Source organism: Schistocerca cancellata, chromosome 4, assembly GCF_023864275.1.
Source record: "Schistocerca cancellata isolate TAMUIC-IGC-003103 chromosome 4, iqSchCanc2.1, whole genome shotgun sequence".
Classification (NCBI taxonomy): Eukaryota; Metazoa; Arthropoda; class Insecta; order Orthoptera; family Acrididae; genus Schistocerca; species Schistocerca cancellata.
The window spans coordinates 586,213,629-586,235,448 of record NC_064629.1 but is presented as its reverse complement, the minus strand read 5'-3'; the positions used below and the strand labels follow the sequence as shown (position 1 = coordinate 586,235,448).

General features: G+C 39.6%; 1 protein-coding gene across 1 annotated transcript in view; it reads left to right on the top strand.

The window, feature by feature from the left end:
• The window catches only part of LOC126185115 (catenin delta-2), a 491,417-nt gene that overhangs the window by 268,455 nt on the left and 201,142 nt on the right, over window positions 1-21,820 (top strand). The window lies entirely within an intron of this gene.

The following is a 21,820-nucleotide window of genomic DNA, read 5'->3' as shown; positions in this document are numbered from 1 at the left end:
TGTTTACTAATCCCAGTATCCGTTTTGATGCTCGTTATTAGCTCAGAATTATTTGGTGCTAAAAGTTCAAGTGTGTTTTCACAACCGTTTACTGTTCGCGTGGGCTCATGAACTAGCTGCTCGAAATAATTTTCAGAGAATGCGTTTAGCACAATTTCGGATGATGATTTATAGGTACCTCCGATTTTGCGTAGAACCTTCTCATCCCTTACCTTATCGGTCCACATTTTCAACATTCTTCTATTCCACCACATGTCAAATGCTTCGATTCTATACAATGCTGTGCTCCAAACACACATTCTCAGAAATTTCTTCCTCAAATTAAGGCCTATGTTTGATACTACCGTGGCTGGCGCTAAAAATAGGGCTTCGGGTCATCTCGCCGTGTTACAGCATGCCAGCTTTTTTTATATAGTGATAATTTCAAATATTCGTAAAATTCAAAAAAATATTGGCAACTCTATTTTTAGTCTAGAATATGATGGAGTACTTTCCAAAAGAAAATTCTCACTAGCTGAATGAAAACTAACGTTACAAGAAATTTTGGAGGAAAATAACTTTTTACTTCAACCTGTGATAGTAACAGAATTACCAATGTAATTGGATTAAAAATATGTATCTGAACATTCTCAAAGTTTACAGATCCATATGCTGAGATAAAAAATAAAATATTATAAGAGGTGCGAAACTGTGCCGACTACGTAGCGAAAAATGTAGTCGCTGATGAATTTTCGTTCTGTTGGACTGCGAAAAATTATTTTTGGTAACATTTCAGACATCATTATTGTATCATATCACGTACAGAGGCAAATTACGTCCGCAATACACCGTGCCGAGCAGCACGCGAGTAGTTGTAGGCCGTCGCGAAGAGTTTTGTTCGGACGGCTCGCTTTAATATGACCGAGAATATTCCCTGCTTCCCGAAAATATTTTACTGGCTGCTAATACATATCCTTCGTCATTTCATCCATCGCTCAAAACGCCAATATACGCTACGCAAAAATAATTGTAGTTATTTTGAAGCCACTATTTTCACTGAAGTCGAGCTAAATATTTGTTCGAAAGTTTTTCTGAAACCCAAGTTTTACCTAAATTTGCTGTAAGCCTATTATTCTCAGCACGCAATTGGTGCTTGATACACAAAAACCTCGTTCATAATACTACAATGTCCCTGTCTTGTGTTACAAATTTCGTCCATCATTATATTTTTTGAATTAAAAACCAAGTGGGCGGAGAAGACAGTGCACAGAAGTGACTGGCCAGAATAATCAATTTTATGGCGGACATTACCCTGTATTTCTCTAGCCTTCGGATACTATCCTCTGTCATACTAAAGCAATAATATTCTACGTTCTAGCTTTTTGTAAAAGTCGTCAGATATCATACATTTCTATGCTCTTCTCAGATACTCATAATAGATGCTGGGAATTTTCTGATGTTACTGCACTGTTTGTATATACAGTCGATACAGAAGCACCTCAACGTTTTGTCATTTTATGAACTGTATTACCCTTACTACGAAACAGCCAGTAAATCCTTCTATGAAAAAAAGGAGTTAAATTTCGAATGTACAAGTAAACCGAATGCAGTAAGATTATATATCCGAATGTAAAGACATTCGATACAGGTTTTTAGGAAAAACTGTTGTTAATTAATGCAGAATTGACAATCTTATTTTAATTGACAGTTATTGTCGAGTAAACTAATCGCCACCACTTGTATTAAATTTATCAGACGTCTACTGTAAGGGGAAAACATTCGCAGTATGTCCTCTATAACTGAAATGAATAGACAAACAATGAAATCAAGTCAGCTTTTTACATAGAGGGCACTTACCTAAACTGAAGGATCTTCTGACTTCGTGTCTTCAGATTCACTATCGCTTGTTTCAGCCAGGTATGTCATCAAAGATTCAATTATTGTGTCTCTTATACCCTGGTTCAAGAAATCAGTGTCTTGCAATGCTTCTGCGTGTTTTACGCACCTGTCGCAGTCTTGCTGAGTAACATTGTCAAGAGCTGCGTGTGTTAGCTTGTCGATATCAGCAAGTTTGAAAGTAGTATTTATTTTCGCTACTTCTCGCTTTGCTTGGGCCCATATCAATTCAATGGGATTATACTGGCAGTGATACGGTGGTAGACGTACCACTTGGTGTCCCATTTCGTTTGTCAGTTGATCTAATTCGTAAGTCTTTTTGGCACTTACGATTTCTTCCTTGAACAGACTTTCAGCCTTCGTTTCATCGACTCAAAATGAAACATTCTTTCCCTTTAGCCGCTCCATAATATCTGCATTGCGCCAATTTGAACGTGGCAGCTTTTCTATCTGAATGGAGTGGTAGCTGGCGTTATCCATCACGACAATTGAAGCCTGTGGTTAATGAACCAGCGTGGGCGATGATTAATCGGCCACCTCTACCAGTAGGCACTTTCAAACTGCCGTTTCCTTTGGAGTCGTGCCATATATACTTATTGGTGTGGTTCTGTGAAACCCAATTTTCATCCACTTTCCGTCCATCATTACATTTCTTGAATCGGAAACCAAGGGAGCGGAGAAGACGAAGAACGGAGGTCTCTGAGCCTGAGTAATTAATTTTCTCATTGAGGTCAGCCTGCATTTTTTTTTAGCCGTTGGATACTCTCCTCTGTCGTAATATCAAAGTACAGTTCTACACATGAGCTCTTTGTTAAAATCGTCAAAGTCGGTTGATTTCCGTTCACGTTTGTATCCCTTTCTTGGAGAATCGAAACACTCATTCATGTTTGGAGATTGTGCCAATGACACAGATTTGCTAATACGGCCTACGGTTGACTTGGAGACACCACACGCTTTAGCAGTAAGCTTATGAATTTGCGCAAAATTTAAGTTATTCCTCGCTTCTTCATCGTCGGCAAGATAAGTCAAAAACTTGAGTACATTCGATATGATAATTTTAGATTGTTTACGAATGTCTTCCCGCCTTTTACGCACACCGACCTGAGGAGTACTTCAAGTAGGCCGTTAGTCCTGCATTGTTGTTCACCAACAAACACAGAGCACCTTTCTAAAGACAGTAAGACACTGAGATCAGACGCGAACACTCGATATAGCACGGTAACACTGAGCCTTCAGCTGCTATGACCTGCCGCACCGCTAATGGTACCTACATGGCAACAAAGCCGAGAGGTGGGCGAATCACAGCCCGCAGCCCCTGCTGGCGGCAGGCAGCGGCCGTGACCTTGAGGACTACTTTTACTTTCGTGCCAGCCACTATAAGTAGACTTCTCTTGGCCAGAAATGCCCCTTTTTGCCAGTGCTTCCTTGCTACGTCCGTCATTGGTTATTTTGCTGCCTAGGTAACGAAATTTATTAGCTTTATTTTACTTCGTGACCATCAATCCTGATGTTAAGTCTGTCATTGTTCTCATTTCTGCTACTTCTCGTTACTTTAGTTTTTCTTCGATTTATTCTCTACCCATCTTCTGTACTCATTAGACTGTTCATTCCTCACCAGAACCTGTATTTCTTCTTCACTTTCACTCAAGATGGCAATATAATCAGCGAATCGTATCATTGACATCCTTTCACCTTGAATTTTAATTCCACGCCTGAACCTTTCTTTTATTTCCATCATTCCTTCTTCGATGTACATATTGAACAGTAAGGGTGAAAGATTACATCCCTGTCTTACACCCTTTTTAATCCGAGCACTTCATTCTTGATCGTCCACTATTATTATTCTCTTTTGGCTCTTGTATCCATCTTTTCCTATAGTTTACTTCTATTTTTCTCAGAATTTCGAACATCTTGCACCACTTTACATTGGCGAACACTTTTTCCAGGTCGACAAATCCTATGAACGTGTCTTGATTTTTCTTTAGTCTTGCTCCCATTATCAACTGCAACGTCAGAATTGCCTCTCTGGTGCCTTTACCTTTCCTAACGCCAAACTGATCGTCATCTAACACATCCTCAATTTCTTATTCTTGTCAGTAGCTTGGATGCATGAGCTGTTAAGCCGATTGTGCGATAATTCTCGCACTTGTCAACATCAATCAAATTCACCAACAGCTGTATACTTTAAGACATGATTTAATTTATTCTGAAAGCAGCCACTTCAAGCATTTCATTATGCCATCTTCAGGCCCCATACACTTCTATCCAAATAAACGAACTTATCGTATAACGGCTTAAATCACTGGATATCGTGAATTCCATCGTTATACAATTGCTTCATTCGAAGAAGTGACAGCAGTTGCTGCTTTAGGTGGCTCTGTATATTATTTGTAGTACTGCCTTCTGGCTGACACATGATTTGAGCTCACTCAGTGCATAGCAGCCAGTTCCTATTCTGACATTTACCTTTTTAGTATATTTATTCCATTTCAAGTTATTTTGTACCGACAGACCCAGGAATTTCAATATAGCATTTGTATCTATGGCTCTGTTACTTTCTATTACAAGTGCTGGAGAAGAGTTTGCATTTTGTGTGGTGTAAAAGTTCATGAAAACTATCTTTTTAGTGTTGATTGTTGATCTGTTGATTGTAGCCCAATTGCCAAGTTGTTCAGTAGCAAAGTTCACAAATTTTTGAACTGCCAATGTGTTCTACACTATGAGGAGTGCAGCTGCATTATTTGCAAATATTATGGTTTTTTGTGCATCTACTTTCAGGCTGAACTCACTAACATACAGGAGGAATAGTAGAGGTCCCAATACTGAGCCATGTGACGCACCTTATTTAATAATTTTACGACTAGTTAGGATTTTGATTATTAGACTGACTTGTTTGTTAGTGTACTTCATGTTGACTTTCTGTATGCAGTTGCTTAGAAACGATGCAATCTACTCATCTGCAAGTCCTCTGATACCATACTGTTCAAGTTTTTCCAGCAATAGTTTGTGATCTACTGTCAAAAGCCTTTGACAGATCTACAGATATTCCTGTAGTGGGCTCTTTCGTATCTAACAGATCTAGTTTCGTACTAACGCACTCATACATTGTCATTTCTGTAGATTTATTGTTTCTAAACCCATTTTGGGATAAACTCAGTGAACATTTTTTTTATTTTCAAGTCCATCAGTTTTTGTTCATAGTTTTTTCAAATACTTTAGAGAAATAGCACGAAATTGTGTTAGGCCTAAAGGTCTTCTTATTGTTATCACTTTTTTTCGAAAACTGGAATTACTTTAGATAGTTTCAGTGGTTCTGGGAAAGTGCCTGCCTGGAAAGAACGGTAACAGCGGTAAGTTAGTGGTTCAGCGATAGTATTTTTTATGACAGTTGCTGGAATACCGTCAATGCCAGCTGAATAAGAAGTCTTCTAACTCTCTCAGGGCTTTTTTTTACATCATCTACAGCTACTATAGTAATGAACATTGACTCTGCACATTTGCGATTTTTCTGGTTTACTGTTTGATATTTTTTGTTTGGGTTATTTTTGATCAGTTTATCGGTTATATTCGCAAAGAATTTATTGAATGTGTTCACCACAGCTTCAGAATAACTTATCAATTCATTTTTGTGTTTAGTTTCTCCGTTTGTGTGCATAAATTTGTTTTATCTCCTTTCCCTTTTACAATATTCCGCATTCCTTTTACTTTGTTGTTGGATTTGCAATGTATTCCTCATTGTGCCTGCTTTATCATTCTTCTTAGAATACATGTGTAGCTTGTACAGTATTTCAGTAGTTGAAAGGAGTCATCACTTAGTTTAATAACTTACAGAGAATTATCGTATTTTTGCAGGAGGTTTTAATAGCAGTTATAATCTTGTTCCTGTTTCCATTATTATTATTTATCCTTACTGAGTTTTGTGGAAATTGCTCTCCGAAAGTGCGGATGACTGTATCATGAAATATGTTAAATATTATATTGACATCAATAGCTCCATACATCTCTGCTCATTTTGCTTTACTTGGAAGGACATTTAGTTTGTTTGAGTTATGCAGATTGTAACACCTGTGTAAAGTTTGAGGTGGGATTTGATTTGAGGTGCATTTCCTTACATCTACATTTAGTATGACAGCTTGGCGATCGCTGAATCCTGCACTGTATACTTGCAGTGTTGGGATAAGTTTATTTCTGTTTGCAAGAATGTTGTCTAAGGCTGTATTACATGCGGGTACTATTCTAGTGACCTCATTTACGAGGCCATGAAGGCTGTTAGATTTTCAAATGTTGAGCAATGTCTCCCTGTTTACATTTTGGCTGATGAAGTCAGTAATAAAGTCATATGACACCTCGTTTCCACTGACCTCCTTTGCTTAAAATTAGTCCAATTTGAGCAGGAAACCATTAAAATTACTATGCGTGGAGAGCTGCATTTCAATTGGGTACTTGGCTTTTCTGGAGGGGTAAGAGGGTTTCCATTTGGTCTACCCATTTGTTTAGCATTGCTTCCACAGAATAACCAGACTTACCCTCTTTATCTTCTGGTATGCTAAATTTGCTTATAAGTTTTTTTTGATTTCTGACTTTTTCTTTCGTATTGCCTCCTATAGTTGTCAGGGAGCCCAACCTATTGCAAGTGATTACCTTGCCACGTTTATTTTGGTACAACCCCTGTGTTGTCAAGTGGTTTCTAGTTATTCTCTCTATTTCAAAGTTCACAGCAATTCTTTTTTGTACACATGGTTTGCAGCATCGAGTGACTGAATGCGGTACAGGTTCGCACTATTAATTTTTCTATTTAAACAATATACATCATACCTCCTAGGTACAGAATGGATAATAATATTCATTTTGTGACTTAGAGGGAGTACTGGTTCCAGCGGCTCTACCACATGTTTCATCAGTAGATCAAGAGGTTTGTCTGTCTCATTGGAACCCACCATCAGAATTAGGGTATCCTGTCCACTGAAGCTTCTTGTCAGGATTCCTGCATTATTTACCGCTTCTTTACAGGAGGAACACCAGGTTTTACTATGCCTTCTACCTGATATGAGGGTCCTTGCTTGCCTTGTAGTATTTGTGCACTGTTTCTTCCATGACCGTCGCCTAATATTAGTACTTTACTTTTTTCCAAGGTTTTGTTTCCTAGGTAACGGTCTGTTACTCGTTTCGTTTTTGTTTTGCTCAAATGTAGTAGCTGGTACTTGTCCAGTTTCTCTCAATGGCGGATCGCTAATACACAGTGAGGCGGTTTGTTCGCTTTGAATTATTTTTTGCGCTATATGTTGTACATCGTTGGAATGTATGTTGTCCCTAATTGCATCCTGCACCAAGTGGTTATAAGATGTTTCGGGTCTTTTAACACTTTTTGTATTCGTTTCATATTGGCCTGCTGTCACATTAGCTTTGTGTAACGTGGCAGTTTATTTACATACGGGTTGTTTAGGTACAAGCTTAAGATCAGACGTGACGCTAGACATAACTAGATTACCGTTAGAGTTTACCACTGGGTTTTGAGCATAATTTATGGCGTGATTATTTCTCGTAATTCGCTGTACTAGAGAACACCACGTTTTGCTACCGATATTTCAGTTCGGAGCGCGGGCTACGAGTTCACAGTTCGTGGGTTTACTGGTTACTGATTTTTTTATCATCATATTTGATGTGGTGATCCACTATTTCTTGTTTAGGAGACGCAGTTGTGTCTTCCTGCGTTTGTAATATACTGTTTACTTTGAATCCCGTAGCGAGTTCAACACATTGGTGGCATGCCCAATGCCCAATGGTCTTTACTGTTAAAGTATTTTGACGCATTTGTCGTAGTATCAGTAATTGCAGTCGGCACATACTATACCTCTTATAACTTTTTTGAGCAGATTTTACATTTCCTACACTTTTACCTGGCGCCATGACTTCGTCAGCAAATTTTATACGCAGTTTTTATCACTAAAGACTGAAACAGATGTAATTTCTGTAACTATTGAAATAGTGTCGGCGTTTACGCGCTCACTCTTGATATTCTTTGCTCCATACGTTCACTTTTTATTCACAAAATTATTCATTTTCGCAGTGGGTTGACAGGAAGCACTTCACTAGGTGCAATTTTGCCACAAATCATTCTGCATGGGTCTCTTCGAGTCTCTCAGGATAGTTAGTCTATATACAGGGTGTCCTATTTATCTTGCTCACACAAAATAACTCTTTTTTTAATGCGTTAAATGAAAATTTGTTTCAACCAGTGTTTTTTTAACATCCTAGGGTAGTTCTTTCTGAGGGTATACGTTTTATGTATTCCCAAATATGTAGAAGATACGAGGTAGAGGTTAAATTTTTTAAATGGAACCATGCACGTTTTGTTAAAGAATACAATACACTCAACCCCTCCAAGAGCTATTCAAAAACGTATCACATTGTACCATTTTTGTCGATAAAACGTATATGTCAAGCGATAAAGAGTACACAGGTTGTGAAGAACCCCCCTCCCGCAAATCTCATTTTTTGGTGTTTGCTTTAGCGTACAGTATACTGCAACCTGTGTAGTTGTGCATAAGAGTGACTTAATAGCTGCATAGTACACATTGTGAATACCATTTTTGTTGTGTAAAGGTGTATGATGTACACGCATGGCCATACGGTAGAAATCCTGCTGATCCACGGAGACGCTTCAGTCCGGAACCGCGCTGCTGCTGTGGTAGCAGGTTCGAATCCTGCCTCGGGCATGGATGTGTGTGATGTTATTAGGTTAGTTAGGTTTAAGTAGTTCTAAATCTAGGGGACTGATGACCTCAGATGTTAAGTACCATAGTGCTTAGAGCCATTTGAACCACTTGATCTACGGAGAAAGTACGTTGACAGGAAATAATTTAATAACTTGCGTTTTTATGTCAAGTACTGTTAGAGGACATTATGGTTATTATGTTTATCTTGTGGTCTACTGTGCATATCTGTACTGTAATTTGCCGTAAGCGGGCGAAATTCTGTTCAGGAACAACTACTGTACAGCAGACGATTCCCTCTCAAGCCATCGCCTTCTCGCTGGATGTTTGGTCGTCTCAGTTCTAGTCTACGTGAAACGCAAAGTTTAAAGGTAAGACCTCTAAATCGTCGTAGAACACGAAAAGTTGCTCAGGTCTCTGTGCTCGCTGCCGTAACCGTGAATCTTCAAATCAGCAGACGACGAATTCAGCATGAAGTTGGTATCTCGAAAACAAGTGCACATCGCATTCTGCGATATCATAAATTCCACACTTACCGTGTTCATTTACACTAAGAATTCATGGAAATGACTTCAACAATAGCGTTCAATTTCGTCAGTGGACACAGCAATAATTTCTCACTAAACCTAATTTTTCCCAAATGTTCTTTTTACCGAAAAGGCGGCATTCTCCAACAAAGGAATAGTCAGTATGAGAAATATGAATTATTGGTCCATCAACAATCCACGATGGCTCCAGACAGGCAGAGCATCAACGTCCATTGAACGTTAATGTTTGGTGCGGGATTACTTGAGATAAGATTATCGGACCTTTCTTCGTATATGACAACCAAAATAGCAGACAATATGCCCGATTTTTAAGACACAATCTTTCTCTCCTCTTGAATGTGGTACCTCTGAATCAGAGGATGATCATGTGGTATCAGCGTGATGGATGTCTGGCACGTAACGCCTTACGAGCATAACGTAAATCCTGGTAGGTGGATTGGTTGTGATGGGTAATTTAGTTGGCCTGCCCGATCTCCGGACCTTACACCGTTGGATTTTTTTCAGTGTGGAGCAGTGGAGAGTGCTGTCTACCAAAATGTTCCAGCAACGCCAGAGGGCATGCAGAAATGCGTTATTGATTCTTGTAGAGCCATAGCACGATGTAGGTCGTCTTTCATCCAAAGAGTGACCCTTTGTACAAATGCCAATGGTCACCGTTTTGAGCCTGTGATGTAAACGCTCTGTTTTTAGTGTAGCGGTAATTTAACAGTAAGTGACTTCTGCATTGTCATAAGGACTGTAGTACAGTACTGTACAATAACAAAATCCAATTACTGTACATTGCAGAACCGTTGCATTCAATGTTTATTGATAATTTGTAAAATGTTCAAATGCGCCTTGAAGAGGTTAAATGATTTAGTTAATGAATTGCACTGAATTGATATTTAAGTTATAAAAGTTATGTGTTATTTACGATTTCCATAGCTACTAGTTTTGCGGATAAAATGGTACATTACGATAGATTTTTGAATAGCTCTTGGAAAGTGTGAGTGGTTTCTTTAATAAAATGTACATGGTTCCATACAAAAACTTTAACCTCTACCCCACATTTCCTACATCTGTGGTGGTACATAAAACGTATATTGTCAGAAAGAACTACCCAGTGATTTTTCACTTAAATCGTCAGAAAAGAGTTATTTCAGTTGAGCAAGATAAATGGGACACGGTATGAAATACAGGTGTTCTAAAGGAAACTAAACGTATTCTTCATATATCAAACTTTTACAAAAGGAACACATTCTTACTGTATTAGTTAAAAGGTATTCCTTAGTGTAAGAATAGTGGAAATCAACTACATACTTAGGTTAAAAATATGCTGCAGGTAGTACAACAAAGCTCAAATAATGTAACATAAATACAAATGTCTTAAAGATAAAAATTTGGTTCTGTTACTTAGGTGATGGAGATAAAAATGATTTACTTTAATTTATGAAGAAAAAGTCCTTTTATTTATTTGTATTCTAAGATAAACAGTGCACATTTACTTATTCCCCATTTTAAGCATTCACATAAATTTATACCAGTAAATTGTGGAGTGTAATATATGTACAGCCAGTTATACTTAGAAAATTCTCATCTAGAAAAAAAGTTTGCGTATTATTGTCTTCCATTAATTGAGTTTTCTTATGTTGTTAGTACCTTCCTTGTGCATGTAATTAACAGCACCAAATAAAGAAATCATACTATCATGTAAAGACTTACTTCTAAAACTCTGAGTGGTTATGTTCCAAAACAAGTTTATAAATATATATCTTCCTTGTACATACTCATCACATAATATGACTGTATGACAGTACAGATAAAGAAACCCACGCTTATAAGAAGGTAGAAAGACGTGTTCTTCCACATACCATCCACAAGTAGAACAGAAGGGAGGACTTATATTTGTACTGCTACTCTGTGTACACTTCAGCTTCAAGTATTAAGTTAGATATTTGTTTTATGAAGAATAATGTCATCTGAAAAATTTAAGTTATGATCAGTTACTGTTAATCCTTCATCAGCAATTTGTATTATCTAATATGTTTAACAGTTGACTGTAAAGAAAATTATAGGAATTGCTGCATGGGAAATCTGTGATTCCTAATAGATTTGCTGATGACAACCAAGCCATAGAAAAGTATGAGACTTGCAATTCATCTCATATGGCACTGTAGTGAATGTAAAGAGATGTGTGTAATCTAAGACAAACAAAACTTATCTGATAATGTATCATGTTACCCACATGTACACCTTTAACTTTAACCATAATGCCCACTGCAGTCTGAGGCGTCAGCTGTTCAGGTTAGTGGTCTGTGTCTGTTTTCGAGAATTGTGTTAGGCAAAACGCAAGAATGATGAATTATGGTAGGTTATGATTGGTGGTTACAGCTACTATAAATTTAAAGTAATTTCAACAATAATAATTACCTTATAAATATCTAAGTCTTGGACGAAACTGTGTTCATTATTCTACCACTTCGATCAAATTTCGAAGTTCATATTAATGGCTTGCCTACATTTAAATTTAAATTGAGAAAATACTTTAAGGGAAGGGCCCAATTCTCTCGATGAGTATCCACAGATAAATCAGTTACACTATTTGCAAACTTGTATTCTCATTTATATTTTATGTTTTCAGATTTACCAACTGTAATGTGTTAGTTGTAATTTGTCTCACTTATTCAAGATAGACAATGTATGAATATTTTTTCTGTACATTCATTCTATTTCAGTGATTATGTCAATTACTTGAACTATATATTATTAATTTTTTGTAATCTTTAAGCTTCCTCAGTATTTAATGTTAAATTTTTGTTATTGTACGAGGGCTGTTCAATAAAGTATGATCATAATTTTTATGGTCGTAATTTCTGGCGCTAAAATTTAGTCTATGATATTCTGTTAGCTTAATGTGCAACAAACGTGACGTATTAATTGCCTTGTTGGGACTCTTGGTTCCCGCCTGTGAGAGGCAGGCAAGCTCAGACATGTTCAGTATCGCCTACCGCTGCAATGGAGGTAACTGGCGAGGAATAATATGGGACTTTGAAATTCTGCTTTCGTCTCAATAAATCTTCAGCTGAGGCCTATACAATGTTACAGAAGGCCTATGGAGAGTCTGTTCTTCCCTCCAGCACAGTTTGAAGATTGTTTAAAATGTTTAAAGAGGTGAGACAATCCATTTCAAAGGAAGGTGGACCCAGTGCTCCAGTTACTGCTCTTACGGAAGAAAACATCAACACTGCTGCTGTCATTCTGAGAGGGGGCCGAGGAATTACCTAAGACCACTTTCTGAAATAGTGAACATTTCATTGGGCACCACTCACTCGTTTATGACAGTAAAGTTACACATGACACTTGTTTGTGCGCGATGGGTTCCAAGACTGTTGATTCCCGAACAAAAGCTCAGTGTGGAAATCTCTTTCATACCAACTTCCAAAAAAGCAAAAGTGGTTGCTTCTGCTGGGAAAGTTATGGTCACCTCATTCTTTGATATTCATGGAATGGTTTATCAGCATGTTGTACCAGCACACACATCAGTAACTGGGCAATACTACAGGGATGTCCTGAAAACATTGCAAATCCATATCCGGCGCAAAGGACCACATTTCCGTGAAGTAGGCTGTATGCTGCATCACGATAATGCGCGGCCGTATACTGCCAATGCTGTTGCTGAATATCGTGCAAAAATTAACGTGAAGTGCATCCCTCACCCTCCCTATAGTCCGGATTTAGCCCCATGTGACTTTTTTCTATTCCATACCATGAAGAAACACCTTCGTGGGAGGCATTAGCAATCATCTGAAGCAGTGGTGAAGGTTGCGGAGGCGATTTTCAAGGACCTCTCAAAAAATGGTTTCCAGCATGTAATTGAAGACTGGCAGAAACGCTGGGACAAGTGCATCACATTCATGGAAGACTGCTTTGAGAAGGAACATCAAAATTATGAGGATGACTTAAAGAATGTTGTAAAAAAATTATGATCGTTCTTTATTGAACAGCCCTCGTACATATGTTTATTATATCTCTATGCTTGTGAACCTGACTTTTTCCAGATCCTTGTGATTAATCACAATAAGGGTTCACAGAATTTTTAATAAATAAATAAAGTCTTAGTGCCCAGTTAACACTTCCCCTTTCACACAGTCTTGGCAATAAATTTCAGTACGAAGACTGTGGGTTAAATCATATTCCAAATATCCATTGTCATAACACAGCATAAAATGTTTCTTACTTGGCCTGCTGCTTACAACACTTCTTACCCCAGCTGGACATTGATATTCAGTTGCTGACTCACCTGTAGTTTGCTTCTCTGGCAAGTTGTAGAGTGCAAAGCATATCAGTACCCTTCTTTTAGAATATTCTAGACCTAAACTGAATATGGTAATGCTCAGTTACTTTTTGTTCAAATGTCTGAGCCTTCTTCTTTGTACTACTGAGAAACATGTATACTGTTTCCCTATGGAATGTCTAATTTTTCGTCTTTATAACTGATTGCAGCTTAACCACCTGAAAAGACTGAAAAGATGGAACTGTTATGGCGTAAATTGCAATAATTAATACAGTCGATCATGACCATGATGTTATTTAAAAGATTCAGTGATACTGTAATCCCAAAACAAATAAAACTGCCTTAAGTAAACTTTGTCTTCAGCTGTTGAAGTTACACCAAAAATAAAGCTTTGATTTTTTTAATAAATGCTGTACAAAATCCTTTGAAACAACAGCATAAAGCTATAGTTCATTTTTTCCAGTCATCTGATAAGTACACATGTTACTGTGGTCTGGAATGTTAGCCCTTAACGGTAGGCTGGTTCATCCATTTACATTACAAAATATTTCATCTTTACCACCATATGACGTATTTTCGTAAAACAAGGTCAGAAATAACCCATTATGACTTGGGTGAATTTATTCTATTCTTTACACTTTGAAGTAAACAGAGTTCCGATTTATTTCTCATAACTCACTGGGATTTTATTAGATTAAAGTCCAATAGATCCATAATGAGGAGATCATCCAGAATTTAGAACATGGCAGAAAAATAAGAATACGTGTTAAATATTTACAAACTCAAACAAATATGCTAATTTACACTAAACAAAAAAATGGTCTACTGTAGACAAAACAGGATAAAAATGGGACCATTTGACAATGGGAGCAGAAAAACCTGGACAGGCCGTGACGTCAGACAGAGGAAGCAGGTTGTTGATTCAGGAAATGCGAGATAACACTCTCTCTCTATTCACCTAAGCCCCATGTGCTAAGCGTTCAAATCTCGGTGATAGCAAGTGCATACCAACAAATATGTGGCACAGAGGCTACAAGACTTTTAATAAAGCTTTTACAAAGGCTCCCTATCCACTATTCAGAGTTAACTAATGGCAGATAACTAAGAATGAAAGACCAATTTTACCTACAAGCTCTTCTTGCTTATCTTTGTCTTTGAAACTTGAAATCATAACTTCAGGCGTTTTTGAACGAAGATTAAAGCCAAAAAATTACCTTCTAAGAGTGTCTTTCGTCAGAGAGAATATCCACCCACAAAAGCAATTTATGGGAAACTATTCTTATGAGACAGGACATGAGACCATTATCATTTCAGCATAAGTAACAATTAGTATACCTATGCAATTAGAAGCAGTAATAACATATTCCCAATACATTAATGACAGAATACTTCGACCAATAGCGAACGAGTAAGGATGTAACGAGCACATATAGCCATTAAAGCGCTCACGAATGGGCGGTATTATCAGATTAGTAAGATAACGTTGGTGGATGACCTACCTGTCAGAAAATAACAACTATAATACACGAAGCTCTTTACTGACTTACAGAAATATATTACGCCGGAATTCAAAGTTTTACGGAAGTGTTTGAACTCAGACATTTACATCTCGAGTAATCAGATTAGTGCAGTTAACAGGCTTTCTAATTCGCTGTAGTTCGTTAAATTCAAACCAACCACGATGGTAAAAGGATAAAAACAGTAAGACTTGTGGTTCACTATATCTTCCTATCGCTGTTTTTTTTTTAAGAAAAATGTTGCATCAGAATTCACTATAATATACCTACAAGTCTCATCTGTCCCATGTTCCGATTTTATATTTCACTTTCCATTCCCATTATTAAAATGCTTGCGTGGTATCCAGTATAATGTTGACACTCTGAAAATCAGTTCCACAAACCATTCTATGATTTAAAAAAAGCCCGGTTCCTTCATGGGGATGTATAATGTTATTCACGTTTTCGTTATAGATGGTTTATGTCCACGTGAATTCTCGAACACTGCATATTCTGTGGACGCACCTGCGATTAGTTACATACAAATTAAAAACAGACTAACTGCCCCTAAAAGAAAAAAATGAGAAGGGGAAGACGAGGAAGAACACGGCGAGATTTTTTTTTTTTTTTTTACCGTCATGGCAACAATAGCATGGAACATACAGCAGTGGTAAAGTCGGGAGAGGCCTTTGAACAATAGCGAAACATTAACTGCTATTAATAAACATAACGAATAACGACAAATGGGTAAAATAATACAGTAGTGGAAGTCACTACTTATACCACGGTTTCGACTAGAACTGTCGACCTCCTGTTACATGCAGTATAGTATGCTCGTGGTGCTAATTGAGGACAGATGATTGTTAATGAGGTGTTGTCACAGGGATTTATGATTTACGTCCGACTTAACCTACAGATATGATTTTGATTTATCTCTCCTGTCATACTGATGATGTCGAAGGCGCCTACAGCAATTTTCTACCACCTCACGGCTTGTCCTCCAATGTGAGCCAACCTGTAACTGCTCGGGATTAAGTAAACACATGCAGTAGGCGGAACAAGTGACTTGCCATAGACACATGTCATATATCTGTCGCATTTATGAGTTTTTAGGTATCCTGCAACCACATGACAGTGATTAAGTAGCAGTAACATTTATTGTCAAAGCTATGTAAATTCACATCAAGGATGACTATGGAAATGGAAATTGCCTGTGTATTTGGAACTGTGGGTTAAATATCACTCCATGTGATGGCTGGAACCTCAGAATGTAAAGGGCCTACTCGTAGAAGACTTGAGCTCTGGACCCAATAAGTGCATAGTACTCAGCATAAAGCAACAACAACCTGACATACATTACACACATTGACGTGACGATCATGGGATACCTCCTACAATCGTGTCAGACCTCCTATTTCCCGGCGTAGTGCAGCAACTCAGCACGCCATGCACCCATCAAGTCGTTGGAAGTCCCATGCAGAAATATTAAGCCATGCCGCCTCTACAGCCGACCATAATTGCAAGAGAGTTGCCAGTGAAGGATTTTGTGTACGACTTGACTTCTCGACTATGTCCCATAAATGTTCGATGGGATTCATGTTTGGCGATCTGGATGGGCAAATCATTCGTTCGAACTGTCCAGGACATTCTTCAAACCACTCACGGACAATTGTGGCCCAGTGATATGGCATATTGTCATTCATAAAAAGTCCATCGTTGCTTGGAACTTAAGGACCATGAATGGTTGGAAATGGTCTCCAAGTCGCTGGGCATAACCACTTCTAGTCAATGATCGGTTCAGTTGGACCAGGGGACCCAGCCCATGCCATGCAAATACAGCCCACACCATTATGGAGCCATTACAGGCTTGCCCAATGCCTTGTTGAAAACTTGGGTTCATAGCTTTCTGGAGTCTGCGCCGCACTAGAACCCTACCATCAGCTCAACCAACTGAAATCGGGATCCATCTGACCAGGCCACTGTTTTACAGTTGTCTAGGGTCCAACCGATATGGTCGCGAGCCCAGGAGAGGCGCTGCAGGCAGTGTTAATGCTGCTAGCAAATACACTTGGGCCAGGCGTCTATTGCCATAGCGGATTAACGCAAAATTTTGCAGCACTGTCCTGACGAATACGTTTGACGAACGTCCCCCATTGATTTCTGCGGCTATTTGACTCAGTGTTGCTTGTTTGTCAGCACTGACAAGACTGCACAAACGCCGTTGCTCTTGGTCGTTAAATGAAGGGTGTCGGCCACTGCGTTGTCCTTGGTGGGAGGCAATGGCTGAAATTTGGTATTCTCGGCACACTCTTGACACTGAGAACCTCGGAATACTTTCCCTAACAATTCCCGAAATGGAATGCCCCATCTACATCTACATCCATACGCCGCAAGCCACCTGACGGTGTGTGGCGGAGAGTACCTTGAGTACCTCTATCGGTTCTCCCTTCTATTCCAGTCTCATATTGTTCGTGGAAAGAAAGATTGTCGGTATGCCTCTGTGTGGGCTCTAATCTCTCTGATTTTATCCTCATGGTCTCTTCGCGAGGTATATGTAGGAGGGAGCAATATACTGCTTGACTTCTCGGTGAAGGTATGTTCTCGAAACTTCAACAAAAGCCCGTACCGAGCTACTGAGCGTCTCTCTTGCAGGGTCTTCCACTGGAGTTTATCTACCATCTCCGTAACGCTTTCGCGATTACTAAATGATCCTGTAACGAAGCGCGCTGCTCTCCGTTGTATCTTCTCTATCTCTTCTATCAACCCTATCTGGTACGGATCCCACACCGGTGAGCAGTATTCAAGCAGTGGGCGAACAAGTGTACTGTAACCTACTTCCTTTGTTTTCGGATTGCATTTCCTTAGGATTCTTCCAATGAATCTCAGTCTGGCATCTGCTTTACCGACGATTAATTTTATATGGTCATTCCATTTTAAATCATTCCTAATGCCTACTCCCAGATAATTTATGGAATTAACTGCTTCCAGTTGCTGACCTGCTATATTGTAACTAAATGATAAAGGATCTTTCTTTCTACGTATTCGCACCACATTACACTTGTCTACATTGAGATTCAATTGCCATTCCCTGCACCATGCGTCAATTCGTTGCAGATCCTCGTGCATTTCAGTACAATTTTCCATTGTTACAACCTCTCGATATACTACAGTATCATCCGCAAAAAGCCTCAATGAACTTCCGATGTTATCCACAAGGTCATTTATATATATTGTGAATAGCAACGGTCCTACGACACTCCCCTGCGGCACACCTGAAATCACTCTTACTTCGCAAGACTTCTCTCCATTGAGAATGACATGCTGCGTTCTGTTATCTAGGAACTCTTCAGTCCAATCACACAATTGGTCTGATAGTCCATATGCTCTTACTTTGTTCATTAAACGACTGTGGGGAACTATATCGAACGCCTTGCGGAAGTCAAGAAACACGGCATCTACCTGGGAACCCGTGTCTATGACCCTCTGAGTTTCGTGGACGAATAGCGCGAGCTGGGTTTCACACGATCGTCTTTTTCGAAACCCAAGCTGATTCCTACAGAGTAGATTTCTAGTCTCCAGAAAAGTCGTTATACTCGAACATAACACGTGTTCCAAAATTCTACAACTGATCGACGTTAGAGGTATAGGTCTATAATCCTGCACATCTGTTCGACGTCCCTTCTTGAAAACGTAGATGACCTGTGCCCTTTTCCAATCCTTTGGAACGCTACGCTCTTCTAGAGACCTACGGTACACCGCTGCAAGAAGGGGGGGCAAGTTCCTTTGCGTACTCTGTGTAAAATCGAACTGGTATCCCATCAGGTCCAGCGGCCTTTCCTCTTTTGAGCTATTTTAATTATTTTTCTACCCCTCTGTCATCTATTTCGATATCTACCATTTTGTCATCTGTGCGACAATCTAGAGAAGGAACTACAGTGCAGTCTTCCGTCTAGCTCCAACCACCATTCCGTATTCAAAGTCTGTTAATTTCCGTAATGCGGCTATAATTACGTCGGACATGTTTTCACATGAATCAGCTAAGAAAAAATGACAGCTCCGCAAATGCACTGCCCTTTTATACCTTGTGTACGCTATACTATCGCCATCTGTATATGTACAAATCGCTATCCCACGACTTTTGTCCGTCGGTGTATATGTCTAATGTAGCATTTTCCAATAGACATGATTCTTTTTTCTTCTGTTTACGAATTTGATGGTGGATATATGCATTTTACAGTAGTTCATATTCTCAAAATCAACATTCAACAGTTATGCTAAGCCGGCCGGTGTGGCCGTGCGGTTCTAGGCGCTTCAGTCTGGAACCGCGTGACCGCTACGGTCGCAGGTTCGAATCCTGCCTCGGGCATGGATGTGTGTGATGTCCTTAGGTTAGTTAGGTTTAAGTAGTTCTAAGTTCTAGGGGACTGATGACCACAGATGTTAAGTCCCATAGTGCTCAGAGCCATTTGAACCATTTTTTTAGTTATGCTAAACAGCTATTCAATGTGTTTTTTCGTCATAGTAATTACCCAGTAAGTACACAGAAGCCTGCCACAGTCAAAGTCTAGAAGGGACATGCAAAAGATAAAGTATTGCCGATGAAAAGTAAAGATAAATATTACACAGTCCAATTACTGGTCACGGCGCTGGAGACCACGTCTCTTCAGTGTAGAGGCCACGAACGATGTAGGCATCTCCTGGACGCGAAGTTCCACTTGGACGGCGTCGTCCCAATAGCAGTGACTCCAGAGTTGAGATCCTGATTGTGGAAACGCTGTCGCAATCGTAGCCTGGCCCATGAAACTGACTCGGAAGGAACTCGTCCAGCGTAACCTGGGTGCTGGCCTAAATACTGCCAAAACACCACGATCCTTGTGAAGTAGATAAATAGTAGTAGTTAGCAGCTATAGCAGTCGTGTGTCAGAGGACAGTTCTTGAAAAACATCACGTGTGTAAATAAAGATAAAAAGTCTGTCTTGCCCGTCCTCCAGCTGCAGATGGAACTAAGGCGGTAAGACGAAGGTCGGCGGTTCGAATTTGGTGCAAGGCACGCTACTTTTTGGTCTGCTGTGGCCATGAGCGTACTCAGCCAGCGACAACACAGACGGATTATCTAGGCACGGACTTCGCAGCGGACAGCTGTTCGGACAACAGACAAGGGATGGCTACGATTGCGACAGCGTTCCCACAATCAGGATCTCAACTCTGGAGTCGCTGCTATTGGGACAGGCTACAGCATCATCATAAGAGCGGCAAGCAGAAATCACATCGTGGGCGTTCAGTTGCAATGACTCACTGGAAAAATCCAGTTGTCACGCTGACTGAAGAAGGCAAGTTTTCAGTTAGAGATGCTGTCAGGAGGTTCTGCGGGCCACCTACCACTGCAAATGGATAGGGGAAGAATTGTGTTGAAAGAAGCGGTAACAACAGAGTTCCTGGCTCAGACATGAACAAACCGAGTACACGCCGAGAAAACACAAAGACTGTGAGGTAGGAGTGGATAGCTTTCCTTCCTAAATGTGAAGCAGTTGTGGCGAGAGACTAGCTTCCGCTGTGCCCGGTGACACAGTTTGCCGAATGATGAGGGAAGATGGACTCCACGTACGAAGATCCGCTGTGAAATGGGAAAATATTGATGATAATCTCATATACCGGCTGGCATTCTCGGAGCTCCATCAGAACGTAGCGTGGGAAAATGTAATGCTCTCTGATGAGGTGTTTTTCTCGAGGAACGATGGTCCAAGAGAACTTTACGGACCACGAAAGAAAGATATCTTGGAGAATACGCGTGACAGCAAGAGGAAGCGGCATGAGTACACAGAACTGGGAGAACTCTTGATAGCAGGCAATACGCTCACATAATGAAGAATGTGATGTTGCCTTGAGTGCGAATGTTATACAGTGAAGGAGAGTTCACTTTACAGGAGTATCATTCACCTGTGCACACTAGTTCACACTAGTTCAGCAGCAGCTATCCAATTTAGTCATGAGCGTCATGAACTGGCTGTCACGCGCTGCTGATGTGAATCCAACGGAGGACATGTGAGCTGCACAAACTCTGTCAGATAACTAGCCACAAAACCGAATGGCTACTTTTTCGCCCTGTAGGACTGCATACTTGACTCTAGAGAGAGTTGCCTCTACTGGCAATTACGTCTGACACTTCCTACATTCCACGACAAGACGAATGAGTGAAGTTAAAAATATTGAGGGATTCTGGACAAGATATGAGAGCACGGAGAGCATTGTATTTCCTTTACTTGTACTTTTCCTCAGTTTTTATGTCAATGACAGCCAGTGGAAAATCTATTGATAAAGGAAAAATTTCGAACCCGAGGTAATAAAATACAAGTTTTCCTTACATGAAAAGTAATAAATTAAAAGGGACTTCCTCAGACTGTTTTCTGTTATTTCATATTCATCTCCCTCTTCTCCTCTATTGCTATGTCCTGCATCCTCCCAAGATTTTGTAAAATATTTCTACTAATATTTATTGTTGTTGTGTCTGAATAATGCTTTGATGTAGCTCTCCGAGCTACTCTACCCTGTGCAAGCCTCTTCATCTCCGCATAGCTACTGAAACATACATCCTTCTGGATCTGCTTACTGTATTCATCCCTTGGTCTCTCTCTACGATTTTTACCCCCACACTGTCCACATACACACACGTCTCTCCAATACTAAGTTAGTGGTTGCTTGAAGTCTCAAAATGTATATTATCTTTTAGGCAAGTTGTGCCAAAAATTTCTTGCCTCCTCAGTTCTGTTCTTTACCTCCTCATTAGTTACACGATCTACCCATCCAATCTTCAGCAGTCTCCTATAGCACCACATTTCAAATGTCTTTATTATCTTCTTGTCCAAACTATTTATCATCGATGTTTAACTTCCATAGATGGTTACATTCCAGGCAAAT